This window comes from Corvus cornix, chromosome 4 (assembly GCF_000738735.6).
Source record: "Corvus cornix cornix isolate S_Up_H32 chromosome 4, ASM73873v5, whole genome shotgun sequence".
Lineage (NCBI taxonomy): Eukaryota > Metazoa > Chordata > Aves > Passeriformes > Corvidae > Corvus > Corvus cornix.
Genome location: NC_046334.1, coordinates 18153444 through 18172585, shown reverse-complemented (window position 1 = coordinate 18172585; position 19142 = coordinate 18153444). Strand labels below are relative to the sequence as shown.

General features: G+C 42.5%; 1 long non-coding RNA gene across 1 annotated transcript in view; it reads right to left on the bottom strand.

The window, feature by feature from the left end:
• LOC104697215 overlaps positions 1-19142 on the bottom strand; it is a 477817-nt gene that overhangs the window by 261910 nt on the left and 196765 nt on the right. Inside the window, exons 15-18 of the long non-coding RNA XR_005601811.1 lie at positions 15539-15656; positions 9660-9748; positions 8425-8461; positions 5145-5287 (exon numbers count right to left, since the gene is read on the bottom strand). This is a non-coding gene — a long non-coding RNA (uncharacterized LOC104697215). The remainder of the gene's footprint in view (positions 1-5144; positions 5288-8424; positions 8462-9659; positions 9749-15538; positions 15657-19142) is intronic.

Genomic DNA, 19142 nt, shown 5'->3' with positions numbered 1-19142 from the left:
AACACAACTCCATATTCATTGCCAATTTTCTTATGCCTCTGACCATGCATACACATGCCAAGACGACCTTGGTAATTCACTCCAAAAGCAGAATTCAGGAGTGGCAGCAAACTGGTGTTGGCTTGATTAGTTTTTTTAATGATTGTTTTGGTCTGGTTGCTTTTTTGATTGTGGGTTTTTTTTTGGTTTTTTTTTTTTTTTTTAAATCTGGGTTCTTGGGGACCAGTCTTGAAAGTGCCTCATTCCAATTCAGTAAGAAGGCAACAGCAACCTCAAAGAAAAATGTGTTCCTCCATCCAGTTGAGAATTCAATGTTAAGAGGACAATTTCTCAAAGATTAAAACTCTAGAACTGAAAGACTTATTCAGAAATATTCCAGCAAAACGTCACAGGAACCACATCCAGCCTAAAGGGCCTCTATGTGCCACCTAAATCCAGAGCATTCTGGCTGTACTATACCTCCCACAAACTCGGTGCAGGAAATTTGCTGTGGTGGAAAATAAGAATTTTTGGCTTGTCATCTGAACAAACTCCTCCCCCTAAAACATCACGAACACCTTCTTAGCAGCAGAGCTGCATTGAGTCATCATATGTGTTGTACTTTAAAGCTGGAGCCCTATTTTCATATATTGAAATAAAACTAACAGTGAAAGGAAGCTCTTGGGCAAAATATTTTAATCCAAAACAAAGTTCAGCCAGGTTATTGTTTCTCCTCTACCTATTGCAGCAAATATCAGGTGAGATATGATGTATCCTTTATAGGCAGCTTTGTGAAACCTTCAAGTGCTACGTGCGGCAAAGTCTGCTGCTGAGATTGTGATCAAAAAACCTCACACAGGACAAATGTCAGAGCGAGAAGAGAGCTAGGAAATGTTAATAGCATGCCTTTAATCGCATGCTGGCTCTTCATCACAAGGCAAATGGTTTGCTGGAGCTTCAGTTGTACTACAGTAACAGTTTGCTGAGATGAATGTAGCAGCATTGTTAACATTGAGCTACTATTATGTCCTTAAGTGTGCATGACTTACTTTTAACAGAGCAGTTCAGTTCACGTTTGTTACACAGACAATAGCAGCACTTTGGAAGAGGGTATAAAACTTTCAAGTCGCCAGAGACGTGTTCAATGTGACAGTAATTCACAGGTTGTTCAAAGCTCACTTTCAACAGAAAATGATCTCTCCCACTAATGCAGCTGCTGCACCCCCTACCCCATTTTTGGGTTTTTTTAACAGTTATTCCGTTCATAAACTGGTAGGGGAAGTAACAGCAAAAAGTTTACAGCCGCTCCTAAAAATATACAGAGAAAGTCTAAAACGTCCTCAAATTTAATCTACTTAAGCTGCGATCATACCTAGAGAGCAGGAATTTCTCTGGGTGGGGAACAAGAAAATGGCATCATCTGTTGAAGTGCAAGAGCCCACAGTTTACTCGAAGCAGACAGAGGGAGCTGTTGCTATTCAAAAGGAGATGCTCCCAGGCAGACACACACGATTATATACAATCAAGCAGTTTGAAAGATGACTGACACTGAAGACCTCATTTACTAAGGGCAAAGTGAAAATGCATCTGTAATTCCCCCCATTTCCTTCTATAGTTTTCATCTCCTCTCGCAAAAAAAAGCACTGCCAACAGCACAGAAGTGCTGTGTAACATTAAAAATAAGTTTTTTAAGCCTGCTTTGATTAGAGCCCATTACTGAAGCCAAGCAAATCTGAAAGAATTTCTCCCCCAAGTGCCTTATCCCTATGCAAAGGGGAGCACTTATCATGGAGCAATACAAGGAGTGGCAGACTGAAGGGACCAAGGGGCACTTCCCATTCTGCCTCAGGACACCACGGACCCAGGTTCAAAATGACTGCTGCAGGCTTGCAACACGACCCTAGCCAAGTCACAGCTCTGGTCTACCTTCCTGAAACAGCCTCTTGCCTCCCAGCACTGCTGGGTAGCCATTCTAGATGGGATCCAGCTCCAGTTCACCAGTCTTAGGCTGTTTTCTGTTATCTATCTAAAGACTGGTACCTAAATTGCTGAGGAACAAATTGTCCTCAAAGTCTAGGAGCAAGAAACTATGAGGATGTGTTCTGAATCAGACTGAAGTCCAGTTAGCTGCCGTCTTCTACCTAGCAATTATTTAGGGTAAGGGTCATACAAATTTTTACCCTTCTACAACCTTTCACTCCTCTCATCACTGCTGTCTTCCTGGGGAAGGGGTTCACCACAGAATGGAGGAGAAAACCAGCACCTCAGAGATGCCACCAGCAGAATTGTATCGAAGTCCCTAAAGCCCACAATTGCTCAGTGTTCAGCCAGCAATAGGCTGGGTGGCACAACTCTGTTTTCTTTGCACTTTTTGGCTTTTGCTTTCTAGCAGCTTCATTCAATGCATTAACAGATTCCCCCATGAAGTGCAGAAATGCCCTTGGACCCCAAAATTGTGACAAGACTACCAAGAATTAGTTTAAACCAGATATCTGAAAACCTTTTATTAGCAGGCTCCGTAGCAAATAGTCTGCAATCCTCTTAAAGCAGGGAACTCAAGTCTTAAGAGAAAATTTTAGAAACACAGAGAACATGCCAAAGTATTATCTGCTATACTGCTTTTGCTCATATTGGCAAGAGTGTTGTGCCGGACAAAGTGAACTTTAGTTCAATATTTACTGAAAAAAAAAAAAAAAAAAAAGCCTTGCAAAAATTAATGGATGAAACACCCAATAAAACAAAAAAAGCACAGGAAGCCAGTCTGACTTTCTGATCCCTTGCCAGCACCACATCCTTGCTAGGCTGCACTCTGCTACAAACAGCAAAGCAACAGAGGACAATAAGAGGGCAGAGATGGTTTCCCATGTTTAGAAGACATCCTTTGGAAGACTACCAGAGAGATTATTTACTCCTTTTTGCCGTGTCTCATCTTTAACAGATGGAATCCCAGTAATTAAACAGAGAATTCTATTGCATGCTGCTATGGATTTTAATGACGGGTATCTACTTGGTTCTCACCCTGTACTTGCTGAAATCCTTCAGGTGGGGTTCCCTGGAGTACTCAGTGTGCCTTGCCTTGTTACAGGCAGTGGCATAAGACCTCCTGACCTCTGCAAGAACAGAGTGCAGCAACATCCTTGCTGCTCCTTCTCCTGCCTTTGAATATTTCTCCCTGCTGCCACAGACTGACTAATTGATGTCAGCTGAATTTGAGCCCCATCTCATGCAAGTACATAGAAGAGACATATATAAATATTCTTCTCAGCAAAAGCTGAAGGCAACCACTGCACAGAGGGGGTTCAATTTCAGAATAGAGTCCAAAACTTTACTTTCTACCCTGTTTAATACTTTGATTTATATCCTCATTAGCCTGGGGAATAGCTCCTATTAAAACTATTAAAGATAATTTTTGCAATAATATCAAAGGATATGAGTAGGCGTAATGATAGTACTAATGATAAAAATTAATAACATCCATTATTTTTAATCATATGTACAGTTGAAATGAATAATCAGGAAAATAAACAAGACATTTTATGCGAACCTAAAACTAAAGGGATGTGAAAACACTATAAATTACACTCAGTTGTCCACTCAGAGTTTAATATAGCATTTTTGCAGACAAGAAAGTATTCTGCAGGCAGGCCAGACAGCCAGGAACCAGTGAACAGCATAACATAAAGCAAATGCCTGTTCAACTCTTCCAAACCTACACCCTTGATGCCTCCCTCACTCCAGGATAATGTGGGCATTTGGCACCTTACTTCCAGGTATGTATGAGACATAACTGGATTGGGGTATTATTAATGCTAAAAAGCATCAGTAATAACATTTCTTCCTTTAGCCTCAACAGCTGTTCCTTTACCACCTCACTGTCCATGTCTGTTCAGACCTTTAGTATGACACTGTTTCTCACTCACAGGAGGGACAGTACAGCCAGTGTCTCCACAGACTTTGGCAACAGCACATCCTGGGATCAAGCTCAGCTGTCAGCACAAGCAACCCATGAAACTTCACACAACAGCTCTCAGCAATGCAGGCAGGAAACCGGCCTGGCTTAAAGCAAGAGGTCTCCTGCCAGATTGTCATACACATCAGTTGATTCTTCCAACCATGGTCCCTTCCAGTTATGAAACAGCTTCAAAATCCCAACTTGTTTTGGATTTTAAGACTGCAAGACTAATGCACAGCAAGTAAGACAGTGTACTTCTCACCCTTGTTTCAAAACTCTGAAAACATAGCTCATGCTAAGCACTACCTTCATAAATATATAAATGCACCTTTTGGTCTCTAAGATCTCTTCTTGGAAGGAGGACTTCCATTCAGGTTTTAAGAAAAAAGTGGCAGTTGGGAAGTCAAGCAAAAAATAGACCTCTTAACCGATGAAGTTATTTTCAACAATAGAACTACAATTTTGGTGTTCATTATAGGCCACCTTAAAGGTTTTGCAGGAGCCTTTGCTTGATATTAAATCCTCCAGTGAAAGTTAGGACAGCCATTTGTAAAATGAAGGGATTGTCTTTTCTGAATCAAGCTTTGCTGCTGTCAAAAGCTCCCTGTTTGTGTCATCTGAAACACGTCCTGTTTTAATTGTGGAATAAATAATACAGCTTTTGGTCGGCAGACAGGTTGCACCTTCCAAAGTTTGACTGCCCCAAAGCTTCAGCAGCTATGATATTCCACAGCCTCGGCAAAGGGACAGGGAAATACAGGTCACACAGGACATTTTTTGAGATCTGTACTTTTACCTTCTCCTCACATAACATTCTATGGGACAGAGAAAGATCAGGCACAGAAGTGAGCACTGCATGCTCATAAAAAGCCCTTTTTCCCAGCTGACGAATTGAAGTACCACACACTGAGATGAGGTTTGCTGGTTGTGCCACACAGACCTTTCCAAACTTGGTCAAAGCTACCAAAAATCCCAGCTGCTCCCATAAGAAGACTTTCCATGCTAGAAATTGCAGTAATTCCCAAAAGGAGAATTTGACTCCTGGGCCACTGGAAAGGACAAATTAAGGCTAATTTACATTACCTTGCCAGTTTAACACACCTGAGGTCAGAGGAACAGTTTCACCAAAGAATATTGCCCACAAGTTGACAAGGCAAACGCTGTGACAACAGTGGCCAGGCTATCCCACATTAGCAATAAAAGGGCCTCTTACCTCCTGCAGTATTTCACTTCTGCATTCCACCAGAAAGGTGATCATCCTGTTCTCATACACCTGTTGGTCCAGCACACAACGTTATGAGGGGCAGTGGTCATGAAGTCTGTGACCTGTTCTTGGTGGAAGGAAGTCTTCAACATCTGGAGAGGTGTAGAAACCAGAGGAAGAAGAATAAACCTAAGTCTTTCTCCAGTTCATCAAATACACAACAGGACTGTTGGTTTGGCCACTTAAAGGATGACAGAAGACACATTCCCTTTAATGTGAGTACAGAGGCTTCATATCTCATGCAGCTAAAGGATTTAGATGCCTTTCCCCTCATGTTTTCTTATTTGCAAAACTTGTGCCCTAACAACACTGAGTGAGCTCATGAATATCAGTGCTGCCCTGAGAGTGCATGGAGATGATGGAGCACCCAATTTCAGAGCCTTATGTGGATTGCTGTATGGGACATGTACAGTCAAGATACACAGACAGGTATATGTTAACCCAAAAACACCTCAGGCTCACAAGTCCATACTGCACAGCTCGGCTTCTGAAACTAGCTGCTTAACTCAAGGAAAGAGCCTTTAAGGCCTGGTACAGACTAGGACTGAATCTCTCACAGTTGAGACATCCCAGGCTGACTCTCTCAGAGCCCAGGGCAGCCACCCATGCTCTCCAGGGTGCAGCACACCCAAGCCCTTGCCTGCACCCGTGAGAATGCAAATATGGTTATTTGCACACCCAAATGACATCTTGAGCCAAGCCCAAGAGCTAAGAAACTGTTGGCATTGAACACTTCACAGCTGTTAGGGAAGCAGAGACTTGACCTGCAGTTATCTACAGCATGTCCATCTCCTTCAAACCTCAATCCATCAGAAGTTTTTGGGTGCAGGAAGCATCACAGAACCTTGCATGGCTGCAACCCGACAACAGCACCCTACAGCGCTTACACCTGAACCTAAGCTACAGGCCAGCCCCAAACAATCACATGATTGGAAACAAACCAAAAGCAGACCCCATACATACATCAGCCTCAAAGATGAAGCCCAGGTCCCTAAGCAGCCAAGCAGGAGAAGCAAGAGCAGATTGTGCTCCTCAGCTGGAGCTTAAATAGCAGTGGGTGGACCCAGCTCAGGACAATTAAGGGGTCTAAGGGCTTGCAAGAGCCCTGCAGGGCTGCTGCCCTTTGCTGCCTGAGAGCAGGTGGTCTCTCTGGGAGAAACAGTGAAATCAGAGCATGTTTGGACAAAAATCCCTGGCTTTTTTGGAGTATCTTTTCACATATTGCTTGAACAGTTCTGGGAGAGACAGCCAGCTCCCAATGACATCTTTGCTTCCCAAAATGCAACAGTCAGTGAGGAGATCTTCCAAAGTCAAGAGAATTAGTCACTGCCCTGAATTGGGGAGGAGGGATGAAAACGGAACGTTTTGATTGTGATTGGAAGGGTTTTGTTTAAATCCATGTCCATTCAGTCTACAAAGTAACAGCACTAGCACAGCAGGGTGGCAGATTTGACACTGTGGTGTTGCAAAAGAACTATCCCTCTCCTCAAGAAATGCGTGCAAGCAAGAGAGAGGCAGCAGCTGGGAGCAGAGGCTGGTGGCTGCAGAAACCCTGCAGTCCCCCAGACAACTCCAGGGAAAGGAGTCTGCCCAGACTAAGTTTTATCAGCTGTAATGCTAGGCTGGGTGATAGTCTGCCAGTTTGGAAGGGCTCTGGCCTTTGTTCACCTCTGGATTCCTCCTTTACCACTGGCTGGGGCTGGGGCTTGGCTTCCGTGCATGGGACTTCCCTTTTTTCCTGGCACTTGATCCAGCTAAGCAGTGCAGGAGGCTTTGTGTCTGTCCTTCAGGCACACTGAAAGAAGCAGATAACAATGTGTGTGTCCTCCATACATCCACCCTCAAGTGCACAAACCTGACTATAGAAAAAGAGAACATGATGTTAGGGAGATCTCTGGGCTTCTCTTTCTTTTGATCTTTCTCTTTGCTCAATATTTTTCACTTGTGAGCACCCAGCCCTGTGCTCTCCAGTGAAATTCCAGTTCTCAACATGTCTATGTGCTCCCCAAGCAGCTCTGACACCTTCAGTGCCTGATCCAGTGCTGCTGTCAGTATATTTGCCCCTGAGGAAAACTTCTGGTCTGCCCTCGATGTGGAAATGGATCATTATGGTTGCTTTTACTCCATTTTTTCTCTCAGAAACATCACTTCCCAGATACGAAGGCATTATGTGGCACCCACTGAGCTGAGCAGCCCTTGGAATGGGGGAGGCAACAACCTGGCTGGAACCAGACTAGCTGGTCCAGCCCAGGGCACTGACACCTCTTTTAAATCCTGTTTTCCAAGCATGGACTCAGCAGGGGCTGTTTTGGGGCTGCAAAACCCCAGCTCATCTGACTGTAGGAAAGGAGGGCAAATCATGGGTTTAGGGCTCCAAAGGAAGACGTGTCCTTGGGCCTCAAGACCAAGAGTCATCAGACCCAGAGACTTAGTCCTGTGTTTTCTGTGCTTGAAAATAGAGACAAAGTTTTGGGTTATCCAGACTTGAAAACAGGCTGAGGAGGTTGATTTGGGGGCTCTAAAACAAATAAAAAAAAGGCTTGTGTGTTTGGGGCTGGGAAAAGGGTTCCTGGGGGTGGGCTGGCATTTGGAGTGGAGACCAAGTCCTGTGTGTTTGGGCTTGGAAACGGAGATTGACTCATCTGCTTCTGAGGATGGGGGCAGGAGCGGGAGGGAAGGTGTTGGGTTCCAGGCAGGCAGGAGGTGGGCAGGTGACAGAGACCCCTGTCTGAGGCGGGGGTTCAGTCATGTTGGTCCCCAAAGTCTGAGACACCAGCATGAATCAGGCTGAACTCAGCGTCTGAAGGAGTTTCTGGGGGAAAAGACATTTTTCACACTGTTTTTGTGTGTCCAAGTCTTTATTCATTGTGTGTCCAACAGCTGGAATAGTCATTAAGTCATTAGTTCATATTTAGAAAATGTACAATTATGGCAGTTCATATTCCTAGGACAATGACTGATTTATGACCTTGTCAAAACCCACACTGCTATGAGCAGAAGTTTTAATTAGCTTAAGGACAGGTGGGGCCGTCCCTGGCCAGGAGCAGAGCAGGCAGCAGCATTGTCCTCTGCACAAGCAGCCTGGCTCCTTCCTCAGAGACTCAGGGAACCCTGGGCAAGTCTCTCCCCAGCTCCTTTCAGGGGTAGAAATGATGTGTCCTAGCACATCCATGGTTCCTGCTTGGCAATTTGTGGGGGCAGTGTCACTGGCCCAGTTATCCTCACTCACCACAGATGAACCCAAGACTGAACCAGCTCCTCCACCCCTGGAAAAGAAGGCACTTTTTCAGGAAGCAGCCAGACAGTATCTTCAAGTTTATATGTTATACAATATTTTCTGTGCTTGTTATCTAATTATTAAGTGTTTAATAATCAGACAATATTTATAAATTAGTAATTAATTATTATTTAAATACTTGTAAGTTGATTATTAAACGTATACTCAATATTAAACTATGATACTTATAATCAAGTGATAGCAGCAATTTATTCACAACAATGTCAAAAGGCCCTGTGGCACCAGAGCAAGCAGGAGCTGCATTCCCATCCCCATGAAGGTGGTTGGAGCCAGGCAGGATCACATAGTGCACTGGCAGTTCCCCAGCACAGCCTTTTGCCTCTCCATCAGGCATATATGCAAAATATGCAGGAATATGAGTGGTGTGTTTCATTTTTATAGGTACTGTTGCCCTTACCAGTGGGACTTTCCAGTACCATTAAAATTAATAAGATTAGCGAAGCAACGAGGAATAGCAGTAGTTCTGTTACTTCTCAGCTGTTCAGTTTACAGTTTCGCATTTAGCAAACTGAAAAGTTGACTTGAACCAAGACTGCTGGGTAGTGTAAGATATTGGTGCAACACAATATAGAAACTTTAGGGAGGTGTGACAAATGCCAATCAAATCATTACTCAGCTACAGAATGAACTGCTACAGCATTTTTTACAGGTATAACTAAGAGGGTGAAACTGGATATGCAAGTAGAATACGAGAGCTCCTCTGCTAATTCTAATTAGTAGTGATGGCCTGCTGCAGAGGCTAATCACAATAATGAGAACCAGATAACAGCCCAGGAAGCCCAGCTAAAAAGTAGAAAAAGACTGCAAGTTCAAAAAACTAATACTATTTTTAATTGGGAAACTCCCTCCAACACCACAAAACAGCTTCCCAAATCATGAAACAAATGAAGACACCAACAAAGAGTTCAAATTTCAGGAAGAGATGGTCTTACAAAGTGATTCAGTAAGTCTCCATCAACTGCTACGAGAATGCTCTAAAACCGAGCACTTTCCATAACCTTGGTGGGGTTCTCTGGTTTGTTGCAGAGGATTACACTCTACAAGACAACATATGAAAAGAAGCAGCTGAACCTAGTCCTTACAAGCTATTGAAGCTTATAAGGTACTATGAAGAAAACAAACTCTATCCTGGCCAAAACCAACGAAATAGTAGAGGATAATCATACCTCATCTATGACTGTGGCTTAACTGTTGCATCTGTTTCTTGAGGCTGACACTATTACACAAGATTGTAAATCTTGGGTTAAAACCTTTCCTGTGAAGGAAAAAAGATGGCAAAAATCTGAGTCTAAATGTAGCAACTACAACTTAAAAGCATAAATGTTATCTCTTTGTTGTTATAGACGAGATGAAACCACGAAATAACAAGCTGGTGAACAGTTTTTTGAGAATAATATCTAATAAACTGAATAAAATAAATAACCCACTAGTGACTATGCTGTTAACATCCAGCTCCTGTGGAGGAAGATGTTCTAGGCTGGGTAGGTAAGGTAGTCATTAACACCAGTTTCATGTTATTTTTAAATGTCTTCCATAAATATCACAGGAGAGCAAGTAGTTCATTCCTCCACTAAAGTACTAAGAGGTACTTGCTGCCTAATTTAATTATTTCAATTACATATTTATATGAGGAAGAAAAAGCACAACACTTAGTTCATGACCATGACTGAAGTTACAGGAAAGAAGAAAATAAGGTGTAAATTCAAGGGTGTCTCAGAGTCCACAAAAGAGAAACTGTTTTTTGCCCACTGTTAAATATGATGAAAATGACCTGATCATAAGTATATTTATGCACAAATTGTAAAGAATGTATATAAGTTTCTCTAGACATAATTATAGGTACTAGCAAATGATACTTGATTTGGAAGAAACAAGTAATTCAATTAAGACCAAATGTTTCCCACATGCAATCTGGTAAAGTGTAATTTGTTATCATTAAGCTGTCTTTGCAACTTCAGATGTGAGAACTATACTTTCATGGCTTTCAGAAAAATATTACAGAAATTAATGGTCCTTAAATAGGTAAAAGGAGTAGGTAAAAACAGATTAAAAGCAATACTTGGCAGACAGAAGAGATTCCTCAATTAGAGATGTCAAAAAACCTAAATGTGTAGTATGTGGGCATGTAACTTTATGGGAATGTGTTATGAAATGACTAACAAGGAGATTGTAAAAATATGAAATTATTCTATTCCTTTTCAGTATGCTGGCTGTTATTTTCCCATCCTTTGAGCTAGATAGTGACTAAAATATGTAGTGTGTCATCTTTGCAGTAGGATCTGTTTGAAGTTGCCACCCACGCCGTACCTGTGTGGGTAGAGAAGAGACTCCACCAGTGACTGAACCTGTGGGAATCTGTGAACAGAAGGCGAACAGCCAGCACTGTACCCTCGGGGATAAAACAAGTTACTCTGGGTTATCCACTGCACCAAAGTGTTGGTCTGTGCAGTCTGTCAGCAACAAGGCATGGTAACTTCCCAACAACACGACTTGTTCAGGCCTCTCAGCTCCACAGCTGTTGCCTGTGGCCTTGTAGCCTGCTGTAAACTGTGAGTAACATCGGCCAGCTGTGAAGTATGTGTCGATGGCCTGTGTTTCTGCATCCTGGCTACTGTGTGAGCACAGTGTGAGCTTCCATGCCAGTGGTGGGCAGGAGCAGGTTAGTGGGTGGGCAGCAAGGCTGGGTGTTGTCAGAGCGTGCCGTGTTAGGCACATTCCCACTGATGAGCTGTGCTGGGCTCTGACCTGCGCCGCTCCCCTCGGGGTCTCAACACCTTGCGCTGACAGGTACTGAAGGCTGCACCTGCTGTCCTTCCTGTAAGGACTGCCCTTTTTTCCACATCTGGGCTGGCATTATGAGTTTAGACCCTTGTGCTAGGCAGCAAACAGAACTTAAAAGATACCCAAGTAGCTAATAGTCACTTAGGTAGCCAGTAAGTACTCCCCAGCAAGGCACCTGCACAAAGCTTAACAACCAATTACTGCTTCGACTTCTCTTCTGATAAAGCACTCTCCCTCCAGTCTGCAAGATTAGCCTTGTGTGTGAGAGAAAACAATAGGGAGGTTGAGCAGGGCCTGATGAAACTAGGATGCTTTTCAAAAGCCTGAGTACTTGACTTTCAACCTACAAAGATCCCTTTAACAGCATGTGTTCAGGTCTGGTTTGTAAGCCTAAAGCCGGAATGATATAGTTGGAGGAACCTGAGTATGGTTGGCACAGGTTACAGGTTAGAAAACACTAAATCAAAACCTTCCACTTAAAGAGTATTGGATACACTGAATCCACAGCAGCCCAGAAACTCAAAGGAAGGCCTGATGCTGACCAAAAATCCCACATAATTCAAGATTTCTCCTGCCAGGGCCAAGATTACCCAGTAGCCCTGACAAACATGAAATGAAGAAGGACTTCCTCCTGTCTGAGTCTCAACAAATTTCTTTTAGGAGTGCGGATGAACTGTAAGGAAACTGCAACAAAACCAATGAAAACAAAACAAAAAAACCTTCACCTGCAAAATGCCTATTTTGGATATAATCAAAGTACTAAAAATGAGAATTTCTACAGGCTCTTTTCTCAGGAGCACCCTTCATCTTTCTGCATACAAAGGACAGTCTTCAAACTCCCAGGGTCAGGAAAACTTCCTGAAGACTTTTGCATATAAAAATGCTTCTCAAGTTTATTTGAAAAGGAAGTGTCAAGAATATTTCAAAACAGGCTGTTGGTTATTAGAGCAACTGTCAACATTTTTGAATTCCATTTTTTTTGGCAGCCCCATGACTGCTACTGATCCAGGTTTCTTTCTTGGTAAAAGATACCCATTAACTGAAGCCTGAAGATGAACACCAGCTTCCTAGGAAGGTTCAGCAGATGGAGTGGTGGACATAGATACTGCCTGTCAGACTGCAGATAACTTTATGGTGACCTCTTCCCATATTTCGCTTTGAGGATCTCAAAAAACTAAAACTAGAGTTCAGGTTAAAATGTATGAAGTATTAAGACTAAGATCTTTTGGCTGAAACTCCTGTTCATCACATGGACTTTCCAGTACTCCTCTCACTTGGGCTGTATTCAGTCAGATTCTACCTACTTTCAAGCGTATTTAGGATCGGTATTTCAGCTTCAAGAAGTAGTTGAAATTCTATCTATTCATGCTATCAAATACATGCAAGTGTTTTATATTCATTCTTTGAGACACATCCATCACCCTGTCTTCACAGTAGATCTTTTTTGGGCCAAACCACCAGCAAGATTTCTTTTCTTATTCTTACCACCTTACAATAATACCCCCAAAGAATAACTCAAGGAGCTAATCAGAACCTTATCTCTTAAATGTTTACTGTTATTAGGCTTAGCTATTCCTCCCCTCCCCCCAAAATCTCAGTAGATATCTTGTCGTAACAAAGATCTCCAAAGTTACTGATGTCATTCTTCAAAACCTAGGAAACCTGAATTTTTTTAGTGCCTCTTGCACTGCCAAAGAAGATAAAAGTCTCTGCAAAACTGTGCCCCACCAAAATGCTCTAGGAAGCAGCAGTGAGGCAAGAGGCTGGTGAAGAGATGCTAATTACAGCTCTACAAACACGTTCACTGGGAGCACACCAAGTGGACAGGAAGGTTGCAGGATAAGGATCTTGGCAGCTAAGAGGGAAGCAGAGAGTAGTTTGCCTGGGAGCCACACCTGCTGAAAGCTTACTGGAGCTTCAAGGAAAATCCAGGAAAATCAGTATCCTCTACTCTCTCTGTGAGAAGAAGAAATGGGACCTCTGTCCGCTACGGCAGTGCTACTGGCAGAGATGACAAAAATACAACATCCACAAGCCTTTATCACAGCCTTTAGAACAAAGGACCTCTCCCAAACAAAGGAAGGTGGGGCAGAAACAAGTGAAGAGGTGATCCTAAGCCCCAAAATGGAACATGCTACTGGGAAGTCCTCCCAGTTTAGAAAGCTGTTCTGCAGTGAGGGGCCTGCCACAATAAAAAGATAATCACACCCAATCAACTGGTGAAACAAAGGAGAGTCACCCCATGCAGAACAGAAGTGAGGACCTGGCTCACAGCACAGTTAGGATTGGTGCACATCTTGAATTACTTGCACTGTCTCTGAGGTAAAAGGGGACCATGTAATTGCAGGTGCTGATAAACCCCATTGATGATTACAGCTCCCTCATGAGGGGAAAAGGAGGGGCAGGGACTGATCACTTCTCTGTGGTGACCAGTGACAAGACCCGGGAGAATGGCCTGAAGTTGTGTTGGGGGTGGTTTAGGTTGGATATTAGGAAAGGATTTTTCACCTATAGGGTGTTTGGGCACTGGAACAGGGAAGTGCTCACAGCACCAAGCCTGACAGAGTTCAAGAAGCGTTTGGACAATGTTCTCAGTCACATGGTGTGATTCTTGGGGATGGTCCTGAGCAGGGCCAGGGGTTGGACTTGATGATCCTGATGGGCCCCTTCAAACTCAGCATATTGTATGGTTCTATGAGCTAACCCCTTAAGCAGACTACAGACCAAAGACAGAAAAGTTCCTGCCCAGACAGGCAGTGGGCTACCTCTCCAGAAAGACGTGGTTGCCTCCCACAGGTTGTATTTCCTATCTTCCAGCCCTGTGACAGTGGGCATCCAGGTTTAGGCAAAATGAATGTCTAAACTATTTCTAGGTATTACCCAGTGCAGGGCATATGCAGAATCACAAGGTAAGGTGTTTGTAGTAGTCCAACTCTGTGGTTTCCCCTTCTGCAAAAAAAACCCGAAACGGCACACTCTCATGTTGAAGAATACAAGTCAGGATATATTTTTGACTACTCTCCCTACTCTCCCATGTGTACATACACAGGCATTACCAATTTACTGTGTAATTAGGTAGGTCATCTCACTTGTCTACACCAATTATTTTTGCTTCTGTTTTTGTGCACCATTTTAAAACCCTTCCTTGACTTTGCTGTATGAGAAATGACACAGAAGGAATTTGTCATGATTTGCTCTTTCTGGAGGGATGCCTCTGTGTCTTCTGGTTTACAAAGGCAACTGTTTTCCGGTGTGAGAGACCTGAACAAGGTGTTGAACTTTGATGACAGGCTGCTACAATGAGCATATGACTTGTAGGGTATCATGGCAGTTTAATTCTCAAAGTTGAGGGGATTTTCTTGTTAGCAAAACTTGCTTTCTTGTCTGACATGCGGGTTCTATTGACTTGCTGCGAAAGACATTGAGTTGTACTCTCAAAAGGTCTTATGCTTTACTGGCAGAATTTTTTTCTTTTCATGATTTAAGTGTCTAAATTCTGCTTTTGAAGTGATTTAGGCCAGAGTCAGGGAAGTATTTCAGAATCCAAAATTATAATGTAGCTCAGTAGAGGGATTATCAAAACAGGTCCTAAATGCTTTCAAATCTGCACCATGAGACCATTTTGAAGAAATGGACTTGCCAACAGCCTTGAGTTCCCTATGGTTTTCAAAAATTCAAGAGTTCCTAACTGAGGAAGAGGTTACTTGAATATAAAATTAATTTCAAAGCACTGAAAAAAACACAAACTTCCTCTAGAAACAGCAGAATATGGTTGTGATTTGAAAAGAGGGGGGGCAAATGAGGTTTATTTTTTTATACAAATATGAGTACTTTAACACAAAATATAAATGAATCTCTTTAAAACAGATAATCCAGTCTCTATTAGTCACTTCTCTGAGTGGTCGAAGAGTCAGCAAAACCATGCCCATGTATTTTTAGCCCCCCTGGGATTAATTCCCAGGCAGGTCTTTGTTTACAGTGCTATATTTACAGGGAACAGCCATATGGAATAGGGATATTCCTCCTGACAGCTGCTCTGCTTCCCTCAAAGCAACAGAGGGAGGGACTACTTTGAAATAACGCCTCCCACATTTCCATCTCGCTCCGAATTCCATCACAGGTGCAAAGGCATCACCTACCCCAGTGCTTCTCACAGCTCACAGCTGGGGGCACGTGTTGCTGTGTCTTGCCAGGAATGCCCCAGACACAGACCTCAGCTCCCACCCCTGGGGAGGCATGGTCTAGATCTTGGCCCATCACTCACCTCTCAGTACTAGGAGGTGTAAACAATGCACACGTGTGTCCCTCCACTCATCTGAGGGAAGCCACTGGTTTCAAGGTGTGTTTGTTGGCCTGCCCATCATTTAGAACACTGTCATTTCCTAGGGCAGAAGACAAAAACAAAATATCAGTGATAAACATGGTATCTTCTGAAACTGCTGATCTTCATTCTACATATCTGAATTTTTAAAAACAATTGCTATTTGCTCTTCCCCAAATTCCTGTTAAGCTCTTATGTCTGAGCCCCCTTTGATCTCATTTGCAGGCTTGGTGTACAGGAAGGGCTTCTTTCATTCTTTCCTCACTGCAAATACAAAGTCATTTCCTGAGAGGCAAAACTAGTCAGACCAGACTTTTGGAAGACCTCCCATCAATATTTTAGTCCTACACTGAAGAGTCCAGCTCTTGAATATAATGTCTGGCAATTTCAGCTTCTCTTAAAGTGTTGGAGAAGAACTGACTAGCACACCAGCAATTTTTACACGACCTTTGCTAAAATACTGTCATTCACAGCTGTGCAGTGACAGTGTGGGTGGCTCACCACAGATATCATTTAAGTGCTGGGGAACAGATGAGCATGACATGGGCCCTGTGGATATTGTCTTTTACCACTGCACTTTTCTATGCACGATTCAGGTGGTAGTAGTAAGCAAGGGTGAGGGCAGCTCAGGAGCTCTGGAGTCTTCTCATTAAATAAAGCAAGATGAGAACCAAAGCCTCCCTCTAAACTGTCCCTTTGTTGTGTCACCAGGAGGACAAGAGCACTAGAGTGCCTTGCTCCTGGAGAGAAACCCATGGAGCAGCACAATGACAGAAGTGCATGCAATTGCCTAAAGCGATACAGGGAGTCCAGACTGGTGGCTGATTTTTTTCTGCTGTTTTCACCCTACTTTTACTTCATCCTGGGGATACGGTGCAGAAACGTATCACCCACAATCACAGGATGTATTGCACATTTTAGAAAAAGCTTCCCAACACAGGAATTTTTTCCTCCTATTTTGCCAAGATGAGCATTGCCAGCCAAATTTTCAATCTCGTTCTAAAAAGCCTGACATCTGACCCTGTTGAAAATTTAACAGGGTTTTTTTTTATCAAGTTATGCTGAACTGCATAATAGAGGGGACATTTTCAAAAGTTGCCATAGAAATGAGGAAAGAAAGCAAAAAATATAACAAAGAAAGATAACAGATGCCACTAGGGCATGCAAGGTCATAAAACCCTGTGCCCTATCCTGGTGAGCAGGATGGAGTGACCTAAGCCCTTACAGGACTCGGGTAACTCAAAGAAATACAGAAGAAACATCTGAAAATTCCTGAAAATCAAGAAGTGTGTTTGACTCTTCAGAAAACAGATCAATACTGCAAATATTCCCAGATTCAGCTGCCTTCAGTAAGGCTTCCCAGTACAGAATCCCTCAAAGAACATTAACTGTGATTTACCTGCCTGAAATACAACTCTTTCCCTTGGTATAAATGGGCTTCAAAGGTATTTTTCCCGTTCAGGTGAGCAGAAAAAATTTTTCTGAGCTGGCTACACGAGGAGGTTGAAGAGACCCTTCTCTTGTCAGCCAGGTCTAAATTTATGCTGGCCATAAAGTTTGTGAAGTGGCTCCTTCTCAAGCAATCCCTACAGGATAAATACTTAACATAAGACATGATTTCTAAGACCCTCTGCAGGTGACTTTGCAGATAATTGAAGTCATTCCTGCAAGGATTCACAAAACTTCTTGGTACTGGGGACTTCATATTCCCTCAAAGTCACCAAATCTGCAGGAGAAACATCTTGTTTCCTTTTTGTACTGTGCTGGGACCACTGCAGGCCACCAGCTTACAGGCATCTTTTTAAAAACTCTCAAGAAATGTCTTAGTCCTCTAGAGATATGAAGGGAAAGGTGTTTTCTGGGAGTAAGTATGAACTGTTGGCAGGTCTTCAGTCTGTTGGACGATTGGGTTGTGGAAAAAGGAGTGGGGAAAGCTTACTGCAAAAGGAGGAGCAGTCTATAGAAGCTCTGACTTCCATCACTGCACTTCCTTAACTGCTGTGGAGGGTACCAAGCTTACCACTGGGATTTTGTAAAGGCATGTTTTCAGTGTCAGGGTCAAAAAGAGAGGCACTCTGTCAAACCAGTGGCAGCAGACACTAGAAATGAAGTTGGAAGAGGTGACCTGGTTTGGGCCTTTTGTGTGCAGAGATGTCTGGGTCTGCACTTCAGCCAGCATGGGGATGAGATGGAGGAGGATTACACTGAACCCCAGCAGATGCTGTGGGTTCCTCTCACCTAAGACAAAGAAATTAAAAGTAAGAAACAAACACCATTAGCGCTTTCCACTTCCACTGATATTAAGAGCAAATAAGCATGTATCATACTGGGTAAGAAAAACCATGGAAGGAGCAAGGGTTCAGAAGTCACCTGTATGTGTTTCTTGCCTCTAGTCTTAGTTTTTCTGACATTCTCCAGTTATTAGATTCTGTGCCCTACCACATTTCAGAAAAAGTTTTAAGCTATTCTAAATTTAACTTGAAAATTAAAGCACAGTAAAATGATGCTGAGAAATCCTAAGTATACTTTTGCTCCCAAATGTATTTCCCACAAGCAGATTTTACTGACTTAAAATACTCTATACATGAACTCTGGCTATGTGATTTAATAAATGCCCCCACAGATTGGTTTCAGTTTGTTTGTTTTTCTCATAAAGGACTGTGCTGCCACTGCCTTCATTTGAAGAGGATTTCAGCTATTCCAGTGCAGAGCTAACTCGAAAGCTGTTTTATGCTGATAGCAGAAGATCTGTAGTCTTCTGTGAGCTCACCTGCAATTCAGAAGAATGTCACATGCTCCTAGATAAGCACAAAGTAAAGCATTTTTTTTGTATCAAAGAATGCTTTGGGAGAAAAGAATAGGTGATCTGGTAATACTACAGTATATTTTTTTTGGAAAAAGAACCTTTCAGTTTGTCTTTACTCCTTCTCATGTCAGTGAATGTCCAGGGAAGGAACAAGGTACAGGTTGGTAACAACCTAGACATCTCAAATTGGTATGTTGGGTTGGTTTTTTTTTGGTTGTTTTTGCTGGGTTTCTGTTTGATTTTTTTTTTTTTTTTGGTTGTTGTTTTGTTCTGTTTTGTTTTCTTTAAACAAATACTTCTGTCATTCAATTCCAAATGACTGTTCATTTCCAAATATTCCTTTTCATTTTTAAAACATCTTAAAACCTCAGTCAAACACCAAAGAGATAATAATAGAAAGAAGAATAATAATAATAAAAAAGAGAAAATTTGCTCTAAAATATCTTAGTTGACTAAGACTTTATATTTTGTCTTTATTTTGTATCAACCTAAAACAGAATTTTTCTTTTTAATCCTGAGTAGCATGGTATGGGTCTCTACCATTCTGGTGTGTGACTACCTTTTCCAAGCAGAATTAGTTAAACAACCCACAGGATCACAACTTAATTAACACACTCTGTCAAAGTATGAGGAAATCATTACCCCACTAACAATTAGTTGCACATTTTTCCATCTGTCCTGTTTACTGTAAGTACAAGACAGGACCTGCTAACACATCTGTCTAAGCTGAACCCATCACAA